This window comes from Musca autumnalis, unplaced genomic scaffold, assembly GCF_047663935.1.
Source record: "Musca autumnalis isolate F117 unplaced genomic scaffold, ASM4766393v1 scaffold_3, whole genome shotgun sequence".
Lineage (NCBI taxonomy): Eukaryota > Metazoa > Arthropoda > Insecta > Diptera > Muscidae > Musca > Musca autumnalis.
Genome location: NW_027411866.1, coordinates 169,212,685 through 169,234,028, shown reverse-complemented (window position 1 = coordinate 169,234,028; position 21,344 = coordinate 169,212,685). Strand labels below are relative to the sequence as shown.

The 21,344-nt window shown below is 35.6% G+C and overlaps 1 protein-coding gene and 1 pseudogene across 1 annotated transcript in view; one reads left to right on the top strand and one right to left on the bottom strand.

Annotated features, from left to right (window-relative positions):
* cac (calcium voltage-gated channel subunit cacophony) overlaps positions 1 to 21,344 on the top strand; it is a 541,297-nt gene that overhangs the window by 13,514 nt on the left and 506,439 nt on the right. The window lies entirely within an intron of this gene.
* Positions 6,475 to 10,389, bottom strand: LOC141398361 (T-complex protein 1 subunit gamma-like; annotated as a pseudogene).

The window sequence follows — 21,344 nt, the reverse complement described above, 5'->3', positions numbered from 1 at the left end:
TTATCAAATGTAGAGAAAATTTCCACATCATTGTTTACCGTAAATCTTAACCCTCAGGTTATTTTCTTTTCATATTTCCTTTCAACATTTCACTTTTTCCTTTATTCCTTTATTGCCAATAACACATCACTGTTCGCGGAACAGACTGGCTGAGTGGTTGATGAGGACAACAACATCGGCAGCAGCACAACAGTAAACAAAAAACAAGCTTAATCGTAGTAAATAAACACCCTATTCGGGTTGAGTATTACGTTTCTGTTTTTCCATTCAATTTACTGTTGCAGCCATTGATGTTGGAGGTTTCGAAAAAAAAAAACAAAGCCAACAGCAAAGTAATTGAGTAAACAGCTGGAAATTTTATATCTACCGGATGCAAATATGTATCTATGTCCAAAAAAGAGGCCTTTTTCACAGAGGAAATCTGAAATAATAAGTAAATGACAATGATGGAATACTAAAGATGAAATGATGGTTATGTGTATGCATTTGTGTGTAGACGGGTAAACAAAATTCATATGAATGCCTAAGGTGAAGTATCGACTTTCTAAATGAATAACTTCTTAAGATACATGTGGTGGATTACGTGTTTCTTTCATAACAAAAAGCGCCGGTAGATCATATTCTTAGGTCTTAGATATACACAGAACGTTAAAGTGGCCACAATTTAAGAGGTCAGTATTTGTGGTAATTTCAACGCATATTCTTATGAGGCATCGGTTCCATGATGGTATTAAGGACTTTCACCCAAGTTTCGATGTTAATCACAAAATTAAAAAAAATGTCGGACTCGGTAAGATATAGACATTTTCCCAAATTTGTTTCTGCTAAGTAATGGCGAAAATTGCCCGTATTCGATTAATTCGAAATAATTCCAACTAAACCCCTGAATTTTCCCAAATGGGCCCTCAAAGGGCCAATATTATTTGATGCATACACAAGCCATATGGTCACAAAAATGAAAAACAAATCGCAGCTCTCTCTGGTATCCCATTATTGCCATTAAATGATTTTCAATGATTTTGTTGATGATATTCAAGTTATGCAAATTTTACGTAGATTTATTCCTAACATTCATCATTTGTATGTATGTACGTGGGCAGGAGAATATGATAATGCCGTAATGACGATAACGTCTACGCACACTTGCGTATCCAACGCAAGTAACAACCCAGCAAACCAAACGTCGGATGTCCGACATATCGAAACAATTTCGGAAGCAAAATCGTTCAGATTTCGTATCGATTTCTATACGATTTTTCGTAGGGGAATTTGTTCAGATTTCGTTCCGATTTCGGAGAAAATGTCGGAAGTAAATTTCCCTTCGAATTTGCTAATGTTTTTCTTCCGATTTCGTTACGAATTCGGATCGATATGTCGGAAACAATTTTCCCTTCGCACAACAACCACCTTCTGTATATATCTAACAAACAACATTTTAGTTTGTTGTCGAAAAACAAAATGGTTGGTTATAAAATTCGCATATACATTTTTTAAATATTTTAAATATAAATGCAACATATAATAATTCAAACTAGTGCTGATAGATTCAATATATTCGTACACAAAGTTTACATTGTTCTACTATAACTACAAAATGATAACAACAGTGAACAGATATCTAATGATATATCTTTGAAATTATAATCTTCCAATAAAAAAAATATCAATAAAAAAGAGGCATCAGAGAAAATTTTTTTCCTTCGATAATCATACGAAATTATTCCAAAATTGTTCAGAAACCTTTACGAAAGTTTGGAAGGTACCTCAGATTTTCATACGACATTATTCCGAAATCGTTCAGAAATCTGTACGAAAATTCGGAGGAAGAAATTCGAATTCCGAATTTCCCAAGGATTTTCTTCCGATTTCGTTGCGAATTCTGACCGAAATCGATCCGATTTCGCTCCGACATTTCGTTCCGAAATTATGTCAACCACTTCATACAACTTTCGTTAAGATATCGTTACGATTTCGGATCAGATATCGGACGTAACGTCCGAAATTTGTTCCGATTTCGTTACGATATCGGTACGATTGGTTTGCTGGGAATGTTCATCAGATTTTTACACTTCTATTTGAGCAAATTTTCATTGGCAATGTCAAAATGATAAAGTGTCTGTCTGTATGTCTGCGGCATCTGTGTGCGTGTCGATGGCATTACAAAGTTTCCAAAACATTAAAAGTACTTTGGTGGTAATTTCATTGGGAATAGAATTGTGTTACATAGTTTTGTATAAGCGCATTAAGAGGGTTTACTTTTCATTGCCAAACTTGGTAAATGCGTAAGAATTTTCGAAATAATATTTCAGCAAAACATAATGAAATTAAATGTTCAAACCCAAAAATAATATGACAAAATTGACATAAACTAAACCTCTAAAAACTATTTTGAAAGTTTTAATTTGTAAGCGCAAAACCTAAACTAGTGCGTGTTGCGTGTGCGTTGAAATTTAAAATACATGCATTTTGTTGCTGTTTTGAAGAACGCACACGCAATAATTTAGGTTTTGCCTTAAGTGTCAGTATTTGAATAGGCTTGTGTGTCACGTCAAAATATAGTATTCAAAACTACAACCTGTCGCCTGGTTTCAGAAAAGCAGTAAGAAAATTAAAAAAGGTATTAAGATTGATCGCTTATGAAGAAAATTTTAAACAGATGATTATATTTATGTCAGCTGTATTGGCAGTTTTTCTGTTTGTAATGCGGAAGAAAGTTCGCCGTGAACACAAAATATCAGTTGATCAATCTTTGAAAAGAAATCTAAATTTTTCCGGGGTGCAGCCACCGCCAGCCCCATTGTTTAAATATTTCGGCTATAAAAAACTTCTCAATAAGTGATGTCCTTCAAACACAATGCCTTGAGAATTGGTTTTAATTTGAATATGGACCGCATTCATGAGCTAAGAATAAAAACGGGTTGATGTGAATGACTCAGAAAAAACCCATTACCAAATAACGGAGTTTTATAGTACTGTTTGGTACTTACAAATCAACATATTAACCCATTATTGTATCAAGGGAGGCATTCCCTTGTTTGTTCAAATAATAACCTAACATTTTTGAAAAACGAGCAAGAACGGCGTTCATTTCGGCCAGGCCGAACTTGTTATACCCTTCACAACGAGTTGTCTTGAAGTACTATGGAACATTTAGTTTACTTTCGTTTATTATGAAGACTAACTACCAAATTTTAGCAAGCTCCGTAAAAAAATGTGGCTTACCTTCAAAATACCGAAATTTGGGAGGTACCGTTTCATGTCGATCTATTTCTGGCAGAAAGTTTTTAGACTTAAAGAAGACTAAATACCAAATGTCCAACACGGTGCTCTTGAATCAAATTTAAATGGAAGGTGATAACACCTGGGAAGTTTTTGCGGATTCTAAAACTGCAATGTTCATAGATGAGATAAATCAAAAAACAAAACAAAAACCGCCGAAGCGCTTTTTATATAAATCCCGATTCAAGTTGACATTTTAGGGGTTGTTAAGGTTTTTGCGATTTTGCTTGGAAATCGCAAGTCCTATCAAAGTGGGAATAAAGAAAATGTTGTAGCTATCAAAATTCTCTACAAGTTTGATCGTAATGATATTTTCCACATCCGATATGTCTGAAGAGTCTTTACCGAAGACGAAACATGCATGCCACATAGTGGTGGGTGTGTGGGTTCGAATCGTCGGCTTTCCTTTTTCACTTGCATAATAGATCATAAAGCTCGATTAAAAAAAAATTAATCTTAAAAAAAAAAATGATCTTCGCCTAAAAAGGCAAAAATTTTCAAATAAATAAAATCAGCTGAGCCAGGCTGGGGTTTGAACCCACGTCCTTGGAAAACACAGGAAAAAAGTGTTGTCACGGCGTGTTAGCGTTCAGAGCCAAACTCATAACTTTCAAAGGCAGCGCTAAGCGTTTGTCATGAAAGCACAACTAAATGGGAAAATCCTCATTGTTGTTGTAAATACAAAACAAAAATGCATTTGAAAGAAGAAAAGTTCGAGGACATCGAAGCCGCTCCACATCCGATATGTCTGAAGAGTCTTTACCGAAGACGAAACATGCATGTCACATAGTGGTGGGTGTGTGGGTTCGGCTTTCCTTTTTCACTTGCATAATAGATCATAAAGCTCGATTAAAAAAAATGATATTTTCGAAGGTTTTACAACTTTTGAGATATAGAAGTTGAAATAGGGACAATTAAAATTCAATTCAATTCTGTATTCAATTCTGTAAAACAATGTCATGACTGCAATTTCCCATTTTAAATTTATATATCTAAAAAATGGTACAACCTAGGATAAGTTACTTAAGCCAGTTTTGTAGAGAATTTTCACAACTTCAAGATTTTCTCAGGTCCCATATCGATAAGACTTGCCGTATCCAAGCAAAATCGTGAAACCCTAACAAAAAAACCTAAAAATGTAAACTGAGCTTCTTTATCTCAGAAATGGTACAGCCTGGGAACAAATCATGAACGCCAATCCGCTAGAGAATTTTCACAGCTACAACATTTTCTTTAGTTCCATTTCGATATGACTTGCGGTTTCAAAGCAAAATCGTGAAAACCTAAAAAACGCCTAAAAATGTGAATTTTGATCGCGATTTATTTAAAAATCCCTACAGCGATTTTTTCTTGTTTTTGGATTTTCTCACCTATGAACACTGCAGTTTCAGAACTCACAAAAACTTCCCCTGTGCATTGTCCCAATTTTAACTTTAATATCTCAAAAATAGTAAAACCTACGAAAATACCGTAAAGGTTCATATTGTAAAGAATTTTTATAGCTACAACAACTTCTTCAGTCTCATTTTCGCGATTTATTAAAAAAGCGCTCCGGCGATTTTTTTTGTTTTTTTTCCCAGGTGTAAGCACCTTCCATTTAAATTTCGACACCTCCAAATAATAGTATGCTAAGTCTAAAAAGTGAGTTTTGCAGGAGAAACCCTCAAAGTTTGGACATTTTTTTGAACTTCAGTACTATGCTAAGTCAATATTTGTTTATAACTTCTGTTCGGATTGACCGATCATTACCAAAATTAGACAGAATTTAAGTTAAAGGACGTTCGACACCTCCAAATAATAGTTTGCTAATTCTGAAAAGCGAGTTTTGCAGGACAAGCTCTAAAAGTTTGGAAATTTCTTTGACCTTCAGTACTATTCTAAGTAAATATTTCTTTATAACTTCTGTTCGGATTGGCCGATCATTACCAAAATTTGACAGAATTTAAGTTAAAAATGTAAAGAACTTGAAAACATGCTAAGTCGACTTAGCATACTATTGTTTGGAGTCGTCGATTTGATTCAAGAGCGCCGTGCCAATATTAGGGTAAAACTTTCAAAATACCGAAAATCAAGAGGTACACTTCTATGGGGGATATAGGAACCCGCGGACCTATACAGATAATTCTCTTCTGGAATATTTTATAACCCCATGGAAGACTAAATAACACATTTCAGTCTTTCGGTAGAATATTGACGTCATTGAGGTACCGTTCTATGGAGGATATATCGAAACGTGGCTATATCGAAACGTGAATTTCAATCAGAAAGGCTTTTTACCTCCAACAAAGACTAAATACCAATTGCAGCCATTTCGGTGGGTTGCTGTGGCCACAACCTTTAAAATACAGAAAATAGGTAGGTACCGTTCTATAGGGGCTATATGAAGGCGTGGACCTACACCGAAAATTTTTTGGGATAAAATTTTATACCCACAACGAAGACTAAATACCAAATTTCAAGCCATTTTCGAGTCAATAGTTCATAATGAGGTCGTATGAAAACATTTGTATCAGATTTGCATTACTAAGTCTATTGGCATATTTCGAACTTTTTTAGATTAAAAAGCTATATAGTACGTTTACACTTTCATTTAAATAGTATATTTTATTAAAGAAAAAACATACAATATTGAAACTGAAAAAGTACAAATTGCGTATTACAGTCTTTTTATAACCTACACCACATTGTGGAAAGGGTATTATATGTTTGTTTTCCGAAAAATTCATGTAACACCGCGAAATATTCGTCGTAGACCCCCCATGTTGTATACCAAAATTCATATCTCGACGAGATAAAGCGATGTTGAGATGTGTGTCCGTCCATTAAAATTTGTAATCACGCTACAGGCCGCAATTATGGACCAATCTTCTCGATATTTTGTATAGAGGTCGGGTTCAGATCGTCGCGAAATTTTTAATAAGGTTTAAGTTTACGATAAGGTTTAAGTTTGCAGATAATGATCAAATAATTTTTAAAGAAAGAGGAACTCTTTACCTTTCCATTGATACAAATTATATTGATGTGCATGGTTAGATAACGGAGTTACACCCGTTTTTATACAGAGTTCCCACTGTTTTAATTGTGTAGTGTAATCATAATCACGCAGTTATATCTCAATATTGAAAAAAAATTGAACGAGGTAGGAGTTTTGGTCAAGGAGTATACCAATCACCTTGGATAATAATAGGATAGTATTTAGAGGGTGAAATTGGCCCTAATTTTTGTGGGTTCACCATCAATGCCCCAGGTACAAACACCTTCACCCGAGTGGGAAGCATGCTTCGCTCTCAAGGCGGTGTTGGCACCACAGTTTTGTGCCAAAGTACGGGGATACATTTCCAAAGCCTCGGCAACAGCACATTAGGGACGCTTCAATTAATTGCGTGTCAAAATTTGTGACAAAGTCGTTTTAATGGCACCGCCACCGGGCACCAAACGTGGTTCAATCACCAAGTTTCGTGCAACATGCAAAGCATCCTGCAAGTTAAGTCCAGTTTCATTGAGAATATCCTTGGAGGCACATCTTAACAGAACGGTACAAGCCTTGGGATCCTTGCACTGAGTAATGAGGGTGAACCAATTTTCTTAATTTCAAAGAGACAAGCTCCAGTACAGACATCCTTTTCAGTCAATTCTTTGGTACGATTGACAATTGTGGCGCCGCAAGCACCGGCAATACGCAAACTATCGCTCTTATGCCAAATCGGAGACACCCTTTGCGGTAAAGACCACATCAGGTTTCAGGACAATGATATCGGCACAAATGCGTTGGACAAATTCTTCTTCAATATGCAACATGCGGGTAAAATCTTGTTCGCCAACAACAACAATTTCAACATTTGTTTGACTTTCGCGCTTATGTATTCCAATGAGAAATCCAACAAGACAATGCGAGGATTTTGAATATAACGGCGCAGTTAGGGGTGGGTAACATCCCTTTTGATCATGATCATGACATGACTCATCAATTGAACCACCGGGAATCTTTTCAACCTTGGCGTAACGCTTAATATCAACCTCCCCATCTCCACTCAATGTAACAGACTTTACGGCATCCAAGGCAATATTAACAAAGCAATTGCCGATAACATCAGCAATAGCCTTTCCGGCATTTATGTTTTCCGGCTGCACTTTGCGGCCAGACTTTCTTTTGGTATTTTGGCTTAAAACCGCTGTGTGTGTCAAAAACGGTAAAACAATCACAAACTCGTGCTTTGTCTGAGACCTGAGGGGCACCGCGACCTTTATTGTAAAATTCGAAAAGATCTTCGAACAGACTGCACTTAATCAAAAATTCTGAACTTTTGTGGAGTTAGGGTACTTCCTCCATAAAAGTTAAACAGTTTTGATTAAGATCGAAGACCGATATAAACCATTTTCGAACTCAAACTATGCTTGGACAAAATATTTCGATATCAAAAATTTGGACCACTTTAGTGAAATTTTTTGAACTAAGTTTGTACAACAAATTTTAACCAAATTTTGTACACATTGTGTCTTAGGGGTTTTTACAGCTTTCGGGTCATTTTGTCAGGAAGTTTGGACTTGACCCTGAAAAAACATGTGCCGTCGAAATTGGGCCACCGAATACAAGTTGTTGCAAAACGAATCAACGCGATTAGAGAGCAGCTCTTAAACTGCACTTTTCCGAAATTTTGTGTGAAAGATAGCCACAGAAGTGGACCGATATAGATCATATTCGAACTGATATATGTCTCGTAGAAATATTACGATGTGCACAGTGTGGACGAAATCGGTTACTGCCTTCGAGAGTTATCGTGCCAACCATTTATGCGAAAAGTTTGGAATTTTTGTGGTGGAGTGGACCGATATGGCCCACCTTCGAACCTAAACTAAGTTTGGACAGCCAGACAGATGGACGAACAGTCCTAAATCGACTTCAAATTGTATGAAACGGATTTGGTTCAAACATACTTACGGTCTAAACCATTAGATTATATTTTTTTTAATTATATATCTGCTTACCGTGACTTCAAAAAATTACCCATAATTCTGATAAATTCAATATTTAAAATTATTTTGTACGTGAGGCTTTTCACCGAATCACCTTATAATTAAGATTTTATAAAATCCTATGTGAAAACTCATTGCGCTATAATACAGGGATATGAGGTTGAAAGAAATCATAAACCTAGTGTATTTACCCTCGTTAGTCTAAAGACTAAGGGTATAACTACACGCAGCGGACACTTTATAACTACATTTATAAATATGTATTTAGTGTTCCTTTTTAAATATTTTTTCGATTTTTTGGTCATGTTTTTTTTTGTCAAACAGGCCACTGTGTGTCGTACCATAATTGTTACCTGGAGTTTGATTACAATTTATTATAGACATACGGAAGAACACGCATGAATAGATCTTCTTCTCGTCGATATAGGAAGACCGGAGTATAATAAGGTGGGTCCAGGTCCAGTATTTTTAGAGATTTTTGGGGAAAATAATTACAGGATAGGATAATCAAACTTATATAACAAGTTTCGATACGTGGTCTTCCGGTTAGCCTTTCCATAAAATTTGTTCTGTCTCCATTAATTCATGGAAAAACCGTGCACTCACACTGTGTTTGCTCAATTTTTTATTTTATTGCTGATTTATACGTAAGGCCCCTTAATGATAATATATAAAATAAACAATTTTCAACAAAAATATTTCTAAATTTGCAAATAATCGTTATCAAAGTACAACTGTACTATGAAACCCACCCCTCACCAACAAACCTCTAATATTTCCAAAAACAAAAAGTCTAAAGAAATCAATTCCAAAAGTTTTAAATTAATTCAAACTTCTTTTGCAACTTTCTCTTTCAATGTTACCTTAAGGCCTAAAGTGAGATGTGTTGTAGCAGGAAATAAATGTTTGAATTTTTTAGAATATGTTTTTCTTAGTTCTACTACAAAAGTTTGTACAAAGATTTAATTAATCGCTGAATGAATACGCAGAAGAACAGACAATTATATGCTTATTATATTGACTTAAAACGCTATTTATGTATATTCCACTTTTAAGTTTTTATAAACTTAGGAATATTCTGTTGTTGATTGTTATCACAGAATTCAATAGGCAAGCCATACCCTGTGCCAAGGGGTGGTATACATACATACATATATCGTTTGCTTCGCAAGAAAATGGTATTATGTCGCGTTTTTCTATATGTTTTACGCTTGTCGGAAAAGGTCGTAAGATCACAAAATTTAGAAATTTGTGTATCAAAAGGACGTAAGTCGACAGAAATATTGTGTTTTGAAAGAATGCTACAGCTAATCTAGTTCCGATATAATGATAAACATCATCCATGGTTGGGGTACATTCCAAAGAAGCAGCCTACATCTTTGAATGATAATCGGATGATATTTGGCTAAACCAAAGGACCGAACTTTTGAATAAAAATCTAATAATTTCTATTTTGCAACGAAAATTTATACTTGACAGCTATTTCCCTTTATAGGCGTACTGGTTATGAAATCTGGACTCCTGGACTTTTCATTGATGTCAATTGTGATGATGTATGTGTTCAAATCAGGGTTTCGGAGTCGGAGTCTACTAGTCGGAGTCGAGCAATATTGCTGGAGTCGGAGTCTGAGTCGAAAAAAAAAATAACTCGACTCCGACAATTTTTTTCTACATTATAACAAGTAAGCAAAGGTTATAGTCGGACGGGGCCGACCATGTGATACCCTACACCACTACCCCTGGAAATTAGCTTTCAGCAAATCAAAATTCCTTTAAGGAACAAACAAACTTATTGTAAGATATAACTTTTTGGATTATGCCATCTTATCACGTCAAGCATAAATAATAATATCATAATTGTTCCACAAACATCCCGTAATGTATAAAGGAGACTTGTCTCATGCCAATGAGTGCACCCCGATTCATATTTCCTGATATGGGGACCTACAGTTAAACCCTAAGTTCGAACGACGCGCCCTAAGCCACCACTTCTAGAGAAGTTTTACATGACTGAAATACTCAGAAAATGTCGCCAACATTACTGAGGGGTATTTTTCCACCGTTGAAAATTTGAAGTTACCTGGCCGGGGAATCGATCAACGTTGACAAAATGTCCCTTAGTAATGTTGACGACATTTCCTGAGTATTTCGGCCATGAAAAACTTCTCTGCAAGTGGTGTCTTAGTGCAAGCCGTTCGGACTTGGCGGTAAATTTTTGTATGTATAAATCCCAAAATTATACGCCAGGAGGAGGTTAGTGGGTGTCATCACATTAACCAAAATTAATATTTAAAAAAACTTTTACCGCATCGACGCCGAATACAAATTGAAAAAAGGTGGCGATGAAGACATGAAAAGTGGTATACCGGTATTTTTTGACGAAAGAATAGAAAAAGTAATAGCAGATTTTTACAGTGGGTAGGGTAACTAATTTTCTTAATAAAAAGTTAAAATTTTTAGTAACTACACTTTTGTTGAACAGTTGGAGAATTAATACGCTTGAGCTCCACCTAATTTGCAGTAATGCACAAACTGGGAATTTCTCTGTCATGATAGAGATAATTTATAGCGTGGGAGGAAAATGTGGTTCTCTACAGAAAACCCATTTTATATTAGGCAATAGCCCCGTTATGTACCAAATTCATTATTGCAATTTGTATCATTGGAAAGGGCAGTCGTTCTTTTTCTACTTTGTAGGCTACTTTGGCGGTATATGCCCTCCAGGAATTAAAATATGGACCAGCTATAAAATGTTTATATTCTTCATACACAAGTAATGGTCCATTTCACCCGCTAAATAATATCAGATCATCATCCAAAATTGTAGTCATTTTCTTCGAACTAAAGTCTTACCTCGTACAAAATTTCGTGACTATTGAGCCATAATTGCGAAATCTAGCATGTTTATGATAACACTACAAACAAATAACTGGGTATATTAGGCTGTTACTCTGTTATCTTGAAATCAATAGAAAGGTCAAGCCTTCCTCTTCCAAGTATAGATTACTTTCCCGAATGTCTCTTCCAGGAAAAAATATAAGCTGTATATTAAATATTGGGTGCCACCGTGGTGCAATGGTATGCACGCCCGCCTTGCACGCATAAGGTCGGTGGTTCGATTCCCCGGCCAGGCAACATCAAAAATTTTTTCAACGGTGGCAAAATACCCCTCAGTAATGTTGGCGACATTTCCTGAGTATTTCAGCCTTGAAAAACTTCTCCACAAGTGGTGTCTTATGACACGCCGTTCGGACTCGGCGATAAACAGTAGGTCCCATGTCATTGAGCTAAATATGAATCGGGGTGCACTCATTGATATGAGAGAAGTCTCCCTTGTCCCGTATGGGATGTTGTGGAACAATGTTTTTTTTTTTTTTTTTTTTTTTTGTATATTAAAAATTTTCACAATTTTCACACAAAAGTTGTGGTCCATTTAACCCTCTAAATATTATCTGATCGCCACTCAAATTGCAAGCTTCTTCTTTGTCATATACTCTTACCTTATATAAAATTTCGCGTAGATCGGACTATTATTGCTACCTACAGAGCCGCTAGAAAATTGAATAAATATTATGTTTTTGGTCCATTTCACCCGCTAAATATTCCACGATCATCACAATTTAAAATAGCGATCTATTCTGTTGTGAAACCGACCACCATACCAAATTTCGTGACGATCGGTCCATAACTGCGGCCTGGAGTTTGATTACAATTTATAATGGACAGACGGACACACATCTCAAAATCGCTTTCTCGCCGAGATATGAAGATTGGTATTCCACATTGGGGGTCTCCGACGAATATTTCGCGGTGTTACATGCATTTTTACCAAAACAAACTTATAATACCCTTTCCACATAGTGGTGTAGGGTATAAAAATATCAAAAGGGCTTTAATAATCGCAGTCGGTGCGGAAACTTTTTTCACCGAATCGAACTAAAACACGAGTTTTGGTTATCAGGACAATATTCCGCATATGGAACTGGCGTGGTATTTTTTTGGTTATATCCCTAGTATATACCCTTTCTAGCCTAAAAGCTGAGGGTATAAAAACGATCGATGAATTTCTAGATTCTGATGATTTAATGTTATTATACCCTACACCACTATGTGGAAAGGGTATTATAAGTTTGTTTTGGTAAAAATTGATGTAACACCGCGAAATACTCGTCGGAGACCCCCAATGTGGTATACCAATCTTCATATCTCGGCGAGATAAAGCGATTTTGAGATGTGTGTCCGTCCGTCCGTCAGTGTGTCCGTCTGTCCATTATAAATTGTAATCAAACTCCAGGCCGCAGTTATGGACCGATCGTCACGAAATTTGGTATGGAGGTCGGTTTCACATCAGAATAGATCGCTATTTTAATTGGTGATGATCGTGAAATATTTAGCGGGTGAAGTGGACCAAAAACATAATTTTTATCCGATTTTGTAGTTGCTCTGTAGGTCGCAATAATAGCCCGATCGCTTCGAATTTTTAAAAAAGGTAAGAGAATTTGACAAAGAAGAAGCTTGCAATTTGAGATGGCGATCAGATAATATTTAGAGGGTTAAATGGACCACAACTTATATTTTTTTCCTGGAAGAGACATTCGGGAAAGTAATCTATACTTGGAAGAGGAAGGCTTGACCTTTCTATTGATTTCAAGATAACAGAGTAACAGCCTAATACACCCAGTTATTTGTTTGTAGTGTTATCATAAACATGCTAGAGTTCGCAATTATGGCTCAATAGTCACGAAATGTTGTACGAGGTAAGACTTTAGTTCGAAGAAAATGACTACAATTTTGGATGATGATCTGATATTATTTAGCGGGTGAAATGGACCATTACTTGTGTATGAAAAATATAAACATTTTATAGCTGGTCCATATTTTAATTCCTGGAGGGCATATACCGCCAAAGTAGCCTACATTTGAAAAAAAACGACTGCCCTTTCCAATGATACAAATTGCAATAATGAATTTGGTAGATAACGGGGCTACTGCCTAATATAAAATGGGTTTTCTGTAGAGAAACACATTTTCCTCCCATGCTATAAATTATCTCTATCATGACAGAGAAATTCCCAGTTTGTGCATTACTGCAAATTAGGTGGAGCTCAAGCGTATTAATTCTCCAACTGTTCAACAAAAGGGTAGTTACTAAAAATTTTAAGTTTTTATTAAGAAAATTAGTTACCCTACCCACTGTAAAAATCTGCTATTACTTTTTCTATTCTTTCGTCAAAAAATACCGGTATACCACTTTTCATGTCTTCATCGCCACCTTTTTTCAATTTGTATTCGGTGTCGCTGCGGTAAAAGTTTTTTTTTTAAATATTAATTTTGACACCCACTAACCTCCTCCTGGCGTATAATTTTGGGATTTATACATACATGCCAAATTCAGGCATGGCTTGGAATACCTTTGGGCGTAGGACCTGTCGAAGGCTGCTTTATTATCGTTAAAAATGTGGTAGTTGTCGTACTGCATTTCGTGGGTCTTCTCCAGGATTTACCGCAGGGTAAAAATCTGGTCAATGGTGGATTTGTCATGTCTTAAGCCGCACCGATAGCGTCAAATTATTTCTTTGACCATACTATATTATATGCAATAGGGAGCAGACTTATGCCCCTGTAATTGGAGCACACAGTCTTATCTCCCTTCTTGTGGACTGGACATAGGATGCTCAAGTTCCAATCGTCTGTATGCGTTCTTCCTGCCAGATGGTGTTAACTAGCTGATGAATACACCTTATCAGCGTGTCGCCTCCGGTTTTGAACAGCTCGGTAAACCATCGGCTCCTGGTGCCTTATTATTCCTTAGCCGGTTTATTGCTGACTTTACCTCATCTTGGCTGGGCGGTATAAATTCAAAACCATCTCCTGGGATTTGATCTGTGGTATCTTCGTCGTTTTTGCTACTATTGGACACCAACAGTTTGGAAAAATGCTCTTTCCATATCCTTAACACACTATCTGTATCAGTTACCAAATTACATTGCTGGCCTCTACAGGAGGATGTGCCTGTACGAAAGCCATCAGTTTGATGTTTCACTCTTTGGTAGAACTTTCGGACTTCATTCTGGCTCCTATACATCTCGATTTGTTCACACTCTCGCTTTTCCATTTCTCTCTTTACAGAGTAGCCCTATATGCCGCATTTTTATACCCCACACCACCTTGTGGTAAGGGATATTATGTCTTTGTGCATTGATTTGTAACATGCAAAAGGAAACGAGATAGACCCATAGTTCCTTTTAGGGATATACAAAGAATCATTTTCTGAGTCGAGTTACGCATGTCCGTCTGTCTGTCCGTCTGACCGTCTGTCCATGTATTTTTGTAAACAAAGTACAAGTGCAAGTTTTGGCCAAAGGACGAACGCTATTTATTTTGGTAAAAATCGGTTCAAATGTGGATATAGCCCCTATATATATATATATTACGGTATTTAATCTAGAAATAAGTGTGCTAAATTATATAGAAATCGGCTCAAATTCGGCTATAGCTCCTATATATATTTTCGGCCAATTTTAGGTATTTGATGCATGAAACGCGCTATATATGTACGATTTCAATAAAATTTGGAATGTTTGCCGGGATTTGGCCTAGAAATAAGTGTGCCAACATATGTATCGAAATCGGTTCTGATTTGGATGTAGCTCTCATATATATTTATACCCTCAGCCTTTAGGCTAAGGAGGGTATATATACACTTTGATACGATGAAAATGTGCCTCATCGAAATAATGGTTTTAGACCCCAAGTATGTTTGGACGAAATGTGTTTCAGACAATTTGGAGTCGATCTAGCCATGTCCGTCCGTCTGTCTGTCCTGCTGGCTGGAGCGCACGATAACTCTCGAACGGATGAACCGACTTGATCCTTTCCTTACTGGTTCTCTTTGGTAGCAGCACGACACTCCTGCTTATACCATGGATTACTCGATGGAGGTCTCTGGCATCCAAGTATGGATTTTGCGGCTGTTTGCATGGAATGGGCAATACTTTGCCATTGTGCTGATATGTTATCGGGGCGAGGAGAGCTCTGATTAGGCAATTGGGCCAGTTGAGTGGAATATGCTGTGGCTATCTGTTGTGATTGCAGCTTAAAGATGTCTAACTTCGTATTGTGTCTGTTCGTACTTCGTATAACCGGGTACGTACCTTTGCTGCAACAAGGTAGTGGTCCGAGTCTACGTTTGCTCCTCGGAACGAACCTACATCCAACACGCTCGATGAATGTCTCCCATCTATCACAACGTGATCAATTTGATTTCTTGTTTTCTGAACCAGACCTTACCATGTTTTTTGCCGCAGCAAAGTCTATCAGCCTCATTCCGTTGTCAGATGTTTCAGTGTGGAGACTGAACTTCCCGACTGGGCAAAAGATATTCTCCTTTCCAATTTTGGCATTAAAATCGTCTAGAATAATTTTAATGTCATGGGCAGGACAACGGTCGTATTTTTCTTCTAAGCGCTCATAGAACATATCGTTGGTCTGTTCGTCTTTGTCTTCGGTTGGAGCATGAGCGCAAATAAAGAGATTGTAGCAAGTCTTTCATTCACTGATGTGAAGCTGGAGACCAGATGTTTTAACTTCCGACTAACTACAAATCCGCAGCAAAACTCATGCTTTGTGTCCTGGCAGCTATAATACAGTGCGTCATCTTTAGGTGTGTTGTGACGCTTTTTCCAATCCATTGTATGGCAGTAATACCTTGTACTTTTCAAGTACATCTGCCAATGCTAAACAGCACCTTCTCTATAAAAAGTGCAAACATTCCAGGTCCTTAAAACGTTTGTGGGGTCGTCAGCTTTAATGTTTGTTTTTCTTTTCTTTCATTTGTTCATAGTAGGCTGCTTTTTTCTAGGGGAGGGTTACTAACCCGACGCCCAAACCCAAGTTTTTAACGTTCTTATGGGTGAACGCGCGGCACATGTTAGCTCACTTCCTTTACCGGGTGTTAAAGGTAGCTCCCCAGGTGACACCAAGGGGAGGTCAGTGTCCACTTGAGATGAAAGAAGGATCAAGATAGATCCTGGACTTGGCCATGTTAAAGCCGGTCAGGACCGTTCCTTGGTATCTTTCAGGACCGTTCCTCTGCGTCATTCCGTCATTATGGTTACTCTAAAAAAAAATAATACTGTAGATCCCTGTTTATATTAGGCTGAAACTCTGTTATCTGACCATATACATCTATATAGTTGGCATCAATTGAAAGGCCCGAATTCCTCTTTCAAATATAACTTAAGTGTGTGGAGCGTGTCCTCCAGGAATAAATAAAAAGTCATAATATTCAAAAAAATACAAAATTTCACAAAAAAAATTTTGGTCCATTAAACCCGCTATTTATTAAATGTTCGTCATGTTAAACTGGAAACTTGTTCTTTGTCTAAAACTCAAACAGTCCCTAAAATTTCGGGACGATCAGACTTTTATTGCAACCTACATGATAGCTACAAAATCGGATAAGAATTTTATTTTTGGTTAATTTCACCCCTAACGATCATCACCAATGGAGTCTCTTCCGATCGGAACTTGACCTTTTATTTATTATTTTATTACATTTTTTAATGGACGTATCCGTCACACATAGTTAGATCGCTTTATCCCGTCGAGATATGAAAAATGGCAAGGGGGTCAGCCACGAATTTAGTTTAATATTTAAGCGGAATAAATACACGGAGAATACTGCTTTTACCACCATAATAAAATCTGCAATACAGAATGCGGTGGAATGTTTTTCTTCCTGCTGAGAAATTTCCAGAAATGGACTTACGACCTTTTCATCTTAGGCAGACGATATATTTATTTAATAAACAGTAATCTAACGTAAAGGAACAAATTCTGATGAACTGAACAAGCACTAGACTGTTATTTCAACATTTCCCAATAAAATAGAGATAGGACCTTTTTTTGACATTAAGCCGATTATAACATATTTCAAATTTATTTATTTGAACGAAAGCCCCCTAGGCAAAAATTCTATTTGCGAATGCCATTAAACTAATCTATTGGCCGTGTAACATTGTTTTCTTCTGCAAAAAACAATGTTTTTGTGATTCCTCCACGGTATCATATTTTCCATCGAATTCAATCTTTTTTTTTCAAGTCACTGCAATTCATTACAGAAACTCTGCAAAAAAGTATACGCTCTAGGTGATAATGTGACATGCAAACAAACCTACATACATACTATGTATGTATGTAAGTATGTTTGAAACTAAGCCAGCCAGACCATAAAATATTTAAATATTCTATGAACATAATGGTCAATTTTCCTGGAAAAGCTTTTGAAATGTTGTTTGAAAGCGACAGTATAATAATAACATAAAAATGCCAAGAAGATAAACAAATAAAGGATGAACGAATAGAAGAAAAGAAAAGTGTGCTGTGTAAAAAGCTTTTAACTGGTACTCTGGCCAAAGGGTGTAAAAATATCTGTTGTTTATGGACGGCATCGTAAAAAAGAGTTTTTATTTGAGGATTAAATCAAAAAAGGGAGGTTTTACAAACAAACGAGATTGTCAATAATAACCTTTTGCTAGAAATTATTGTTTATTTTACCTCTGTCTTAAATATGTTAATGTGCGCTAAACAATTTTACTGATTTAAAACAAACATATTTTCGTAAAAGCGGATTTATGGAAATTGTCTTTTAAATGCAAATGTCAATAATGACTCATAGTCAGTGATCAAATATTTATTTTAAAATGGATATTAACAAATAGTAAAGGCTATCATCCTATGGTGTCCTGAAACACTTTTATTGCCGTTTATTGTTAGATTTAATTTAATAGACTCTTTCACCACTATTTCCAGATGAAGAAATTAAATTCTTGGTAATCATTTCTGGTAAAGGAATAATGGGCAATTACTAACTAATTTAACCCTTTCGGCCCCAACGTTGCTTATAAGCAACTTCGATTTAAACGTCGTTTTATTTAAAACTAACGCAATTTTTTCCTCAAAGAACACATTGCTTTGGCTAATTGTAGTCCTAAGAATGCAAAAATTATAAAAAAGTGTCAGTTGTATCCCGATCAACAGAACTACGATGCATTATTGAGTGTGAAGTCTGGAAAATCACGGCATGTCAAAAATCGATGTGTACAGTCCAAATTATTTAAATCGTTTCTAAATCAAAATGTATGAGCTTTATGTTAAACTTTAGTTTTGATTCTTCAAAAGTAAGGTCAGAGGTATACTTCTATACGATTATAACATTTATATTTACATAATTGCACAAAATAATGAGCAAATAAATTTTAGATAAAATGTACTGTATCTTCCGAAATAGGTGGGGTAACGCCCACCAATTTATGTTATGTCTTAGTTTTGACTTATACTTTAATTCTATGTTTTTAAAGTAACTACTAATGCGAGGAAAAAAGTTCGGGGCCGAAAGGGTTAAATGAGGACCTGTCAGTATTTTTTTCTTTTATCAGAAATTAATTGAGCAAAAGGGGCATCAGTTTATGTGTCTCAGCGCTTATTTCTCCCAAGCAAATTCAGCAAATTATTTTTGTGCTGCTTTTTTATAAAAATTTTGCGGCGCACAGTGCTTTAGAATCGTTTTTTCCTGGACAAAACGCTGTAACTTCTGAACGGATAGAGATATTTTCATAATTATTCTTTTGTTTGATTGATAATACAATCAGCTTTCCGATGACTTACAAGCTACCAATGTCGGTTTAGCAGTTGCTGAAGAATTCAAGGTCAAATTTAAAATTTTGATTTTTTTCACACTTTGCATAAAAGTATGAGTGTTTTTGAGTTTTTCATATGTTCCAATCTATTTAAAACAGTCAAATATAAGTAAATAAACCATAAGAACACAAAAAAACAAATTAAACAATTTTAAAAAATGTGTTAAAAAATTTAAAATTTGGGATTTCATAAAACTCATATAACTGATATAACAACTCCTTTATTTCAAAAAAAATGTTCCTTTGTGTAAAAAGGGAATACCGTGAGAAAAAAAAAACACATTTTTACTCATGTAATTTCAATAAATTTAAAAAAGTGTTTAGCGGACGGAACTGGACGTGTACAAAAGTATATATGGGCTGAAAGAGGATATTCTCAGGCATCATTGTGTGAAAATGAAACTCTCTTCCCTAAAAGTTCTACTCCACTAAATTTGGAATTTCACTAAAATTTAGAACCTGAGGAAAAATAAAATAGCTCATTTCATGAAAACGCTACGGTAATTTATTAAAACGATTCTTATTTATTTATTTTATTTATTTATTGAAAAATGTATTATAATTACAAATTACAATAAAATTATATATAAAAAGCACTAGCAACTAAAGCTATCGGCTTCATGTGATATAATAAAGGTTATATAAGTATATAGTTTTGAAATTAAAAATTACATTTAAATTTTATTGTGTAAATTCAGGACTTTCAGAATTGTATACATTGGTAACATTATCGTGAGAAGGGGTTTTTAGGGCATTCAAAGGACTGGGGCCTAATTATGTGATTCGATATCGAGTTGTTTCGACCTGAGTACTCAAAGTTGGGATGACAACATTCGTTATCGAGTAAAATTATCGAGTAATTGAGCATAAATTTGCGAGTAATTTATCGAGGCCAAATTGCCTATCGTAAACAAATAAAATGAAAGATTTCTTATTGTCTTTTTGTTTAAAATGTAAAAATTGTTGTTTGTTGTCGTTTTATAGAAGAAAAACGATGTTAGTAAATAATTGGCAGCATTTTTTAGACAATATAAGAAGAGAAATTGGGAAAAGTCCTTTGCAGTCGTTTTTAGAAATTGTGATAAATTTAGAATCAAAATGCAAGCAATCATTAAACAAAAACTAGTTTTGCAGTTGTTAAAAAATTAGTTGAAAAATAAGCATTTCTGCAAAACAGAAAAAAAATTTAATATTAATAGCCTTTATTTTATAAGTGAAGTACATTTTAAACATTTCATCCCCCGTTGTTTACCAAAGGAAATATTCTCTCAGAGAGGCTAATGCAAAACACCCACCAAACTCTCTCTCATTTATTTTGAGAGAGGATTATTAAGGTAGATGTATTAGCAATCCGTTACAACAATGTCAAAAAGATTTTGCAAGAATTAATAATTTTCTTAGCACAACTTCATACCGAAATTATTATTCAATGTATTGTTCAAAAAATTCCACAAATATTTACATTTTTCATTCATAATTTTGTTTTTTTGGTTCTTGCTTTCAAAAAAAACACCTTTTTTGCATCTACCTTCATAATATTCCCTATAGTATACATAGGTTTTCATAGTTCGACTACCGGTTACTCTCGAAACATTCGATCAATGATTTCGATCGAATCTCGTCATGCCGCTTTTTTATCGTGTCGAAATCTTTTTCACGAGCAAATACTCGATCGAATCGAATCACGTAATTAGGCCCCTGGTTGATGGGAAGCATATTGATCGCATTGTTTGCAGGGAAGGGCAATCAATGATTAGATGCTAGGTCGATAACGTAGTGTTTTTGCAGTATTCGCACATTGGTGGAGACTTTTTTGATAAGATAGGCATGAGTTAAATTACAGTGTGTAAGCCTTATCCTTGTTTAACATTTATTTTGATGCACATTTGTAGTTGAAGGTAATATCAAGTTCTTCTGATCGGGATTTATGCTTTTATATATATGTCCAAATTCTTTCAGCTTCATTATTAGTTAAGCTGCTGGCATTATATTATTTTTTGTGGGAGGTATGAAGGTATAAGTTGGATATAGCTAAGGGGCAGATTTAGCAGCTAGATCTGCTTTTTCATTACCATATATCCCGACATGGCTGGGAATCCACATGAGTTTTATTTTTGATTTATTTTGTAGGATTCCTTGCTGTATTGAAATAACAATTTCGTTTTTATTCCAGCAATTTTTGCACGAATCAAAGACTGATCTGATATCTGTACAAATGAGGGTCTTGGTTCGTCGTATTTTACTTATATCGACAGCTTTTAATACTGCTGTGGAAGAAGACCAATAGATTGTATATTGCCAATTTCTGTTACGACTGCAAATGCTGTGTTATAACCTGTTTTTGTGCCATCTGTAAACAGAATTTCCCAACCTTTTCCTTTGTATTGATCA